The sequence below is a fragment of the Fundulus heteroclitus genome, chromosome 4 (assembly GCF_011125445.2).
Source record: "Fundulus heteroclitus isolate FHET01 chromosome 4, MU-UCD_Fhet_4.1, whole genome shotgun sequence".
Classification (NCBI taxonomy): Eukaryota; Metazoa; Chordata; class Actinopteri; order Cyprinodontiformes; family Fundulidae; genus Fundulus; species Fundulus heteroclitus.
The window spans coordinates 3,490,646-3,499,998 of record NC_046364.1 but is presented as its reverse complement, the minus strand read 5'-3'; positions in this window follow the sequence as shown (position 1 = coordinate 3,499,998).

The following is a 9,353-nucleotide window of genomic DNA, read 5'->3' as shown; positions in this document are numbered from 1 at the left end:
CTTCCACAAGCACAAAGTAAACAGTGGGAGCTGTTTTCCTCTCTCTGGCCTTCCTGTCTGATCCCTGGCAATAATAATGACAGAGGAAGGCAGCACAAAGTGGAGCATGTAAGGGTTTCACATGTGGACAAGGCAGCACTGTGACCCTCTCTGAGTGGGAACAACAAGCTCACAGTGACGTCACATGAGGCTAATTCATTATGTCTCCACACAACATCATGCAACACTGGGTGCCGAGGCTGCTGGGAACTTTACTGGGCTTATTGTCTCACGAGAAAGACAGACAGAAAGACAGACAGAGAGAGAGCTGCTGTTTCACCCTCAGACCAGCAGGAGGCAGCAGAGCTTCTCTAGTGTTGTTTAGAGCCTTTGAATATTCTCATTTCTTTGGATTTTTGGCGGCAGGAACAACCGACCAGGGTTCTGACGCCCTCAGGTCTTCTGGCTCCAGCCTGCTCTGCAGAACCAGAACCCAGAACCAGAACCAGACATGGAGAAGCAGCATTTAGTTCCTATGCTCCACTGATCTGGAACAAACTCCCTGAAAACTGTAAAAGTGCTGAAAGCCTGAGTTCCTTTAAATCAAGGAACTCAGTCCTTATATAGGACATTTTTGACCAATCTGTATAATCTGACCCAATCTGTATAATATGATTGAACTTGATTTTGTAAAGTGCCTTGAGATGACATGTTTCATGATTTGGCGCTATATAAATAAAATTGAATTGAATTGAATTGAAAGATTAAAAAAACATTTGTTTAGGATTGCCTTCGACTGTTCTAGTTAAACTGTATTACTGAAACGTCATTAGTTCAAGTTTGTGTTTCATATTTGCTCTTAGTTTCTATTTTCCCATGTTTTATTTTGGTTCTACATTTCATTCCAACTTGATTTTATTCTGTTTTATTTTCCTATATTTTAATCACGTAAAGCACTTTGCATTGTCTGTACTAAAAACTGCTGTACAAATAAACTTGCCATGCCTTGACATACAGAGAAACAATCCAGTTAAAGTATTTAATGACATTTGAGTCGCGTTTAGTCTGAATCCTTCTCAAATCCAGGTGCAAAATCTCCATTTCAATCCATTAACTGTAAAGACAAACACCCCCACTGTTGGATCACACACCAAGTCAGAGCAGCCTTAAATGTGACGGGCTAAAACTTTTCTCGTACCATCAAAGTTGTTGTCTAGACTAGATTTGTTGCACCAAAACAGTATGAAATGAAATATTAACATTTTATAAGTACCTGAACTCAGTTGGTAGGACTGAAGGTCCAGACTGACCCATCCGCTGGGTTCCTTGGCCCTCATGTTGCCGGTCGTTCTCACATGTTCCCTAAAGAACCTATGAGCTCCTGAAACAGAACCGCCTGATTAATAAATAGCTGAAATACTGAAACTGATTGAAACACACACACCAATAATTTTACTTCCACTTCACAATTAAGATCTACTTTCTGTTTGACACGTAAAATCATGACAAAGTCTTGAACTTTGTGGTTGTAGGAATGTGAAAAAGTTGAACCGGCTTTGATTTCCTTTTTGGAGTGTTGTTTACACAAAGCTGCAAATCCTCACCAATAAACTACAAGGAAATATGGGGAAAAGGGGAATGATGTCCTCAGTAAGGAGCCTGCAGGCACCTGAACCTGCAACAAGACGACCAGGAAACCCAGAATATAAGAGGACGAAGATATGAAGCTGCAGTCGACATGTTTTCCTTCAACTTTTCTGCTTCTCCTTGTTCTCCTCCCACCAGTGACCTCCAATTTATGGAGGCCCTTACATATTTGTGCAGAAGCTAATTTTCTCCTAATCTCTTCATGCATGCAGTGTAAAAGTGCAACAAACAGTCTCCTGTTTGACTTCATTCCTTTCCGTACCTAACGGCCACCAAGGGTAGCAGAAAACTCCCTTTAGATGAACTTTATTCTGACCCGGGATTAACGGCTCACAGGGAAGTGAATAACTAACAGTCCTCGTTTTCTGCTCTTTGTTTTGCTCCATTTTCACCCTTTTTTTTGGTGAAATGTTGGTACTTTTTTTTCTGTCCCCTTTCTGTGCAAGAATCCGGTCACTGCTGATGATGTAACTGAAACTTGGTGGAGTTTAGCAGAAAACAATAATCCCATTACAGGCCTACTTATTGGCATCCTTGATCCGCCTGCCGCAGCGAAACAAATTCACGTTTTACGTTTTTCTGCTTTATAGCAGCTCTTATATGTGTATAGATTTTAGGAACAAGTTCAGTCCAGTATATTCAGTTCTCATTAAAACGTAAACTGAAGTTCACTTTTGCTTTCATCACCTGCTTTGGCAGTCTGTCAGCTGGAAACAAGAACAGAATTAAGCAAATTTTAAAAATTGCTGGTAAAATTACAGAAGTGAGATTATCAAATTCAGAAGAAACTTTTTTAAAAGGAGTCCTGCAAAAGGCAGAACACATAATTCATTATTCACATCACCCACTTCATAGTGAATTTAAGCTGCTACCAGACATCCTGAATAAAAGAACAAACAGATGGAAACCAGCCAGGCCACCATTCAGATACATTTTAAAGGTTATTGGTCTGTTTTAATTGATAATTGTACAAGGATGTTTACTGATTTTATTGTTGCTAAATTCTTTGTGTGATTGTTTCTGTGTGCGTCGGTATATCATGTTTTCTTATCCCACCTTGCTGTAAGGTGAATTTCCCTAAGGGGACACAATAACATGTGATTTATTGGAAAAAATGCTCAGATGCCGGACGTTACGACTAATTAAAACAATCCAACTTTGCTTATAAAGCGCTTCACACAAACACAGAGGCCAAAGTGCCAAGAAAACCAATAAACTTCAAAACTAATAAAAAAAATTTAAAAAACATAAATCTGACATAAGATTAACATGAAACCAACATCAAGTTTTAAAAGCCAGAGAGAAAAGGTGTGTTTTAAAAACGCCCAGAGATCATCCAGAGCTTTTGTTTGTGCTTAAAAATATGCTCTTTTGATTGGTCTAATGTGATATGGACACTGAATTTTGGATTTTCTTTTCCTGTAGCATAATCATCACAATGACAAGAAATAAAAGCTTGAAATATTTTACTGTATATGCAATGAAGAAACAGTTTCACTTTCTGAAATAACTGGGAAAAAATATTGCACTTTTAGGCAATATTAAATTTTCTGAGATTTTCCTATATATATATATATATATATATATATATATATATATATATATATATATATATATATATATATATATATATATATATATATATAAGATGTAGGCAGACAATGTGTAAGCTACAGAGCATTCATTTGGGTTCAGTGATTGGTTTAAGGTGTAACACTCTTGTTGCTTTCTTTTTTTAATCAAACTGCTCAGTTTTTAACTCCTTTTGTTCTTCTGGCCACAATCTCTGGTCTCTTACCTTTATTTTTTCCAAGCTCTCCTGTTGCCACTTAAAAGTCCTTTTGTCAAACCTCTGTTTTTGGTGTCTGGGGACTCTGAGGGTCAGTAACGATCATTACGAGGAGCAGAAGCAGAATCTTTCAGCTTCTCTCCGTCCTTCAGTAATTCGCCTCCTCCCATCAGTCTGCTCCATACCTTCCAGCGCTCTGCTCTCTTTATGAATATTTCAAATCAACTCCAGGGAAAATCTCCCCCCTCTTTGGAATTTGAAATCAAGGGAAGCAGCCTTTAATGCTGCAGCTGTACAAGGAGCTCACTGAACCCACCTGCAGCATTGAGCAGCTCAGTTACAGGCTCTCAACACGGTGGTCAAGTGATGGCATCAGACTAAATGTGCAGCCAGTGGACCTGAAGTTGGTAGAAAAGAAGATTTGCTTTATAGAAAAACTGCATTACAGCAACACATCCAAGAAATCAACTAAAAATATTACATTTCCACATGGGAAAATATGCTGTGGTCAGTGGTCTCTTCCTCATAACGAAAAAATAGAGCCATATTCCTGAGTTTTCTATGCTGAAAAAAAACAAAAACAGTTTTAGTCCGGTGTTCTGGTTTTGTGACCCAGACCCAGTTTAGGAACCAAAAGTCCAGTTAAACCTGAATTTAAAGTTTGTGACGGCTCTTTAATCCCTTTGCAATGAGTCAGAAACCAAAGTTCTGAAGGATGAAACGTTAACATCAAACAGTGATGTGGTAAATCCAAAATTAAAATACACAATTTCTGTTTTTTTAAACAAGTTTTGAAGAGTTATAGCTGTTTTTATTTCTTTTTATATTTCTATTCTAGGACAACAAAACATATTCTACTGTTCTCTAGTTTTACATTACATTGAAATGACTGTTGTTATTTCAGCTTTTAACTTTTTGCTCTCTCTCATTTTCTCTTCATAGAAGGTACACCTGGTCTGGTGTTCTGTTAGCTGTGACATCATCAGGGGAGGCAGATCATCCTCTATTACCATCTAACATAGAAAGTACTCCTGGGTCAATGTGAGCTTCTGTGCTTTCTGTGTCTCTGCTCTGTCTTCTCTAACATAGAAAGTACTCCTAGGTCAATGTGAGCTTCTGTGCTTTCTGTATCTCTGCTCTGTCTTCTCTACCATAGAAAGTACTCCTGGGTCAATGTGAGCTTCTGAGCTTTCTGTGTCTCTGCTCTGTCTTCTCTAAGCCCCAGTGGGTGGAGGCAGATGAGCGTTCACACTGAGCCTGGTTCTGGTTCTGCTGGAGGTTCTCCTCCCTGTTAAAGGGGAGTTTTCCTCTCCACTGTCGCTTCATGCATGCTGTTGAGAATTAAAAATATATCTTAGTTGGGGTTACTGAGGAAAGCAGAGGGGGGTCCGCCCTTCCTGCTCCAGCGTAAGATAAACATGGAGTTTTATTGTCCTGAGGGGGTGGTCAGAAGGAGAGGGGGTCAGTCATCCTCCCACTGAGCCATGCAGGAGGAGTTTAAAGTTGATAAAAGGAATGTCTTGGTAAAACTTACTTTAGACAGACAGACAGACTTCTCGACCACGCGGTGAAAGATCTCGATTGGTAATGTAACTCTGTCTCCATATTTAATTTCTATGAATTAAATATGTATTTAAACCGTTCTACCTCTGATCAATGATTTCTTATTTTATTGTCAAATCTTAAACCGGGGTAAAAATGGGCCTTTAGTAGCGAAGCAGGATTAGGCCAATAATAAATAAATCACAATTTGGTGCCGTGACCCGAATTTGACATTAAAGTGGAGGAACATTTTGAATTTGGGCACAAAGAAGTAATCACTTACAGCAAAACAGGGTCGACCCGAAAAAAAGTAAGGAGATTTTGATTCTCCTATTGGCTAAAGATTAGATGTAGGCTAAATCAAGTGTTGCTGTAAATGAGAAGCTTTCTTCTCAAAATATCAGAGGCTGAACGGTATAACTAGGTTTGAATGGAATTTATGTTGAAACCGAGAAATGATTGAATGGGATTTATGTGTTTGTTTGCGTCAGAAAAACGAAAAATTAGATAGAAAATTAAATGGCAAGTAATCTTAGATGGTGAGGCTGTATGAGAAGGAAATTAGAAATAACAGCCAAGAAACTTAACTGTTGAGACTTTACAAAAATAAATAAAATAACATAAGAATAACAATTGAGAAACTTAAATGTTGAGATTGCAAAAAAATATTTAAAATCAAATAAAAAAGATAAAATACAAAGAATAAAAAGAGTCCCGAGATTTGGTCACCTCTGCACCAGACTGACAAACTGGTGAATTTAGGACTAAGATGGAGTGCTTTCTTTGGGGAAGGGGACACCCTAATGCAGCACAGGGAATAGGACGGCCGAGAATACGTAACATCTTTAAGTTGAGGCTAAGAGCAGCAAGACCTTAAGAGTGAGCTGTTATAGAAGATAAGAGATTAAAAAAAGGGGCCCCAAGGGGACATTTACATTGTTCTCTAGCATCAGAACGGGGATTCTGATTGCACGACGATTAGACCGAGGTGGTATTAAAATGAATAGTTGGTTTCGTCGAGTGGAAGGGTATTAAAAGGAGACCCTCTGCGCGCGCAAGGCTGTCTGTCTTAAATGTTATATTTGTTATGTCTTGTCTGATGTTTTGAATGTCTCGGTAATATGGGATCCATGGTTTTGAGAGAAGGAGAGATTGGTTGGACCCTGCAACTCAGCGGAGAGTGGGGGTGTGTATGTGTGTGTGTGTGTCTTCATGAGGGTGTGAATTTCTCCGCGTGCATGGGCCTGAAGATAAGAGCAATGACTGGGGAGCAGTTTAATTTTGTTAAGTAAAATTGATAAGTAAAAATATGGGTGAAAAACTAAGGGGAATCTGGAAATCATTAGAAAAAAGGTTGATGCATTAATATTTGTTTGTTGAAGTACAGGAGAATTTCAATGCAGTAACGCGATTTGAGGTATTGGCTGCAAGCTGTATGTGTGAGTTGCATTGGAGAGCATGAACTGCTGCGTCTTGGTGAGTTTTGGAGAATATTTTTATTTTGAACTGTAGCCTAAAAGTTAGAAAGTGGTTAGAAGTTTGGAAAAGTTGTTGAAAATTTGGCAGAACATTGAACATCTGTTTGAGGCATTATAAATTGGGAATAAACAAAAAAGGAAAAATGCTTTCTGTTAGAGTGTAATTTTAACTAGCATTATCTATTGCAAAAATAGCGTTTTAAAATGCCTAATGAATGTATATACTTTCAGACATGAAATATAATTTGCGATTAAATAGTGAATAAATGGTTTTCATTGTTTGATAGCCCTAGTTATAATAAATAAATAAATAGATATAATTCATCAGACTTAAATCTAGCTGATTAATAGGGAGCAGAAAATGGCCACCCTATAAACTTTTGCTCGCTTGCAGGCCTGGGAAAACCACATTAAGCAGAACTAAACAGAGTTAAAAGTTGGGTTAAACTGTACCTTAATAGTGTGTGCAAACTGATATTGCGGTTGATTTGATCGATTTTGTTAACCCTGCATTTAGTTATGAGTCAGTTTTAAAGTTATCCTCAAACGAATCAGCTAAAATTGAGGAATCTGTGACAAATGTTAATGACGTGTATCATTTTATTATAGATACTGATATTGCAGAGCGCCAAAACCTAGTAGAAATAGAAGATATTATGGGATCATCACAGGACGGTCCCCAAATTATTCATTATATGTAATCACATTTTCATGGTCCCACAAAATGCAGATGCCCTTGTTACACAGTAATTTAGAGCCCGAGGAATCTTTTTTCTTTGTTCATTTGGTAATGTGCAAATTCTGGTGAATAAACTTTTCAACATTGTTGCTGGTGATTGTTCGTGGCCGGCAGAATTTGACTTCAAAATTTACTAAACACAGGCGCATAACTGATTTTAGAGCTGTTTTAAAATGTACCTTTGGTGTTTTTTATATTTTCTTCCTTGATAGATGGAGTTATACAGCATTTTCTTTATACACTTTAGCAGAAGGTTCCTGAATTTGACTGGGACTCTCAATATCTTCTGAAAAAATCGGTAGGATGGATCAAACACACAGGTGTGGATCCTAAATAAATCAGTCCAATTTAGGGGAATTATTTTGAGTAATAGTGTTACAAAAAAAAAAAAAACGTGTCCTCTTTAATATCTCAGCTGATGATGCTCAGTATGAGGGATTGCTGCAAAGCCATCAACAATGCAGACGACTGTCCACTGTGGCTCTACGCTCTTTCAGGAGGAGTGAATGCTGCTTGGAGAGACTTGATGCAACCTGCTGGGTTTCCTTATATAGGACATTTTTGACCAATCTGTATAATATGATTGAATTTGACTTTGTAAAGTGCCTTGAGATGACATGTTTCATGAATTGGCGCTATATAAATAAAATTGAATTGAATTGAATTGAATTCCCGTAACTAGTTATATTTCTATTCAGAATTATCCAGACTGAAGCAAATTCAGGTTTTTTTTAGACTTTTCAGGACAGCAGAATATCTCTGAGTTTACAGAGGAGCATCAATTCTGCACTATTTCCATCTAAACAAGTTTTTTAATACTCATTTACTGAGTCCCTGAACTAACGACAGTGATCTTCAGTTCAGTGAGAAATGAATGAAAACATCCGAACTGCTGATTACGTTTCTGCAGCTCATTAACAAATTTACTCCACATTTTATCCACATTTATTCCGACATGCCCGCAGGTCCGTGTACCTGCAGACTTATCTCGATATAATTTGCACAATAAGCTCTAAAATAAGTGCTCTCTATTAGTTTGCCACCCTGCTCCGATGGGCAATACAAGTGCACATAAAATGATTTTTCTTTTACTTTTATGGAATTAAATTTCTCAGTGATGTAACATTTCTCTCCATCGTAAAGACGAAGGATTGGGGGTGAATTTGGCATCTGCGCTGTGTTTCCCAAAGCATGTGTGCTGTTCTCCAAGTTGTTCTTCTCCTCCTCGGGCGTTCTCACGACGCGTGAAAAGCTAATTGCTGCTGACTCCGTTCTAATGATATTCATGCCAGAGGAGCTGCTGCGACCCGAACACCTTTAATCCAAAGCAAGAGTTGCTGGAAAGCCTGTCAGCTGTTTGCAGCATATGATGTCTGTGGTGTGAAAAGCTGGGGTTAAAATGAATCGTTTCCCCTCCAGAAAACGAACACATTCAGGGGAAAGATTAAAACACGCGTTGCAGACATTTAATAATTGGTGTTCAATGAGATCGTGGTTCTCTGAGGTTGAAAGGCTCCGTGAAATTCAGTGTGTGGTTTTAACACATTTCACAGACATTATTGCTGCAATATTTACTGGTTAAGTGCCTCAAAAAGGAGTAAAATAAATACTAGATGTAGAAAGATTAGATGTGCATGCTGATTAAGTGCTGAGAATTGGAATAAAACACAATTTAACTCTGGCAGAGGGCATTAGGAGCCACAGCTGAGGATCCTGATTACTGTTAAGTGAACCATTATAGGAGAAACCTTATTACAGACAACATTATATGTATTCAGTTAAGCGACTTAGGGTCAGACAGACGGTTTACACATTTCAAGGATTGGTTGTGGGTGAATTCTCCATAATAAAATCAACTTTTATTCTTCATAGCACAGCAAAAATGAGACCTTTCTGGCTTCGACACGCAGGTCAACCTGAGGTCACAGGCAATCATCAAAAATTTATTATACTAAAATTGTTCCACAAATGTTGATGAAAAACAAAACAAAAAACGCCACAAATTCAATTTTCTACCAACTAATTAAGCTAATCGTAGCTAACCAGTTAGCTAATGCAAATGGATACAAAAAAAGAGCAGGCTCATTACTGATGTTTTGAAAGATGTAGAAATTACAATATGTTTGATTTTTTTTTTTTTGGCTTTCAGTTACCAACTTTTTATTATTTTAGTTAGAAA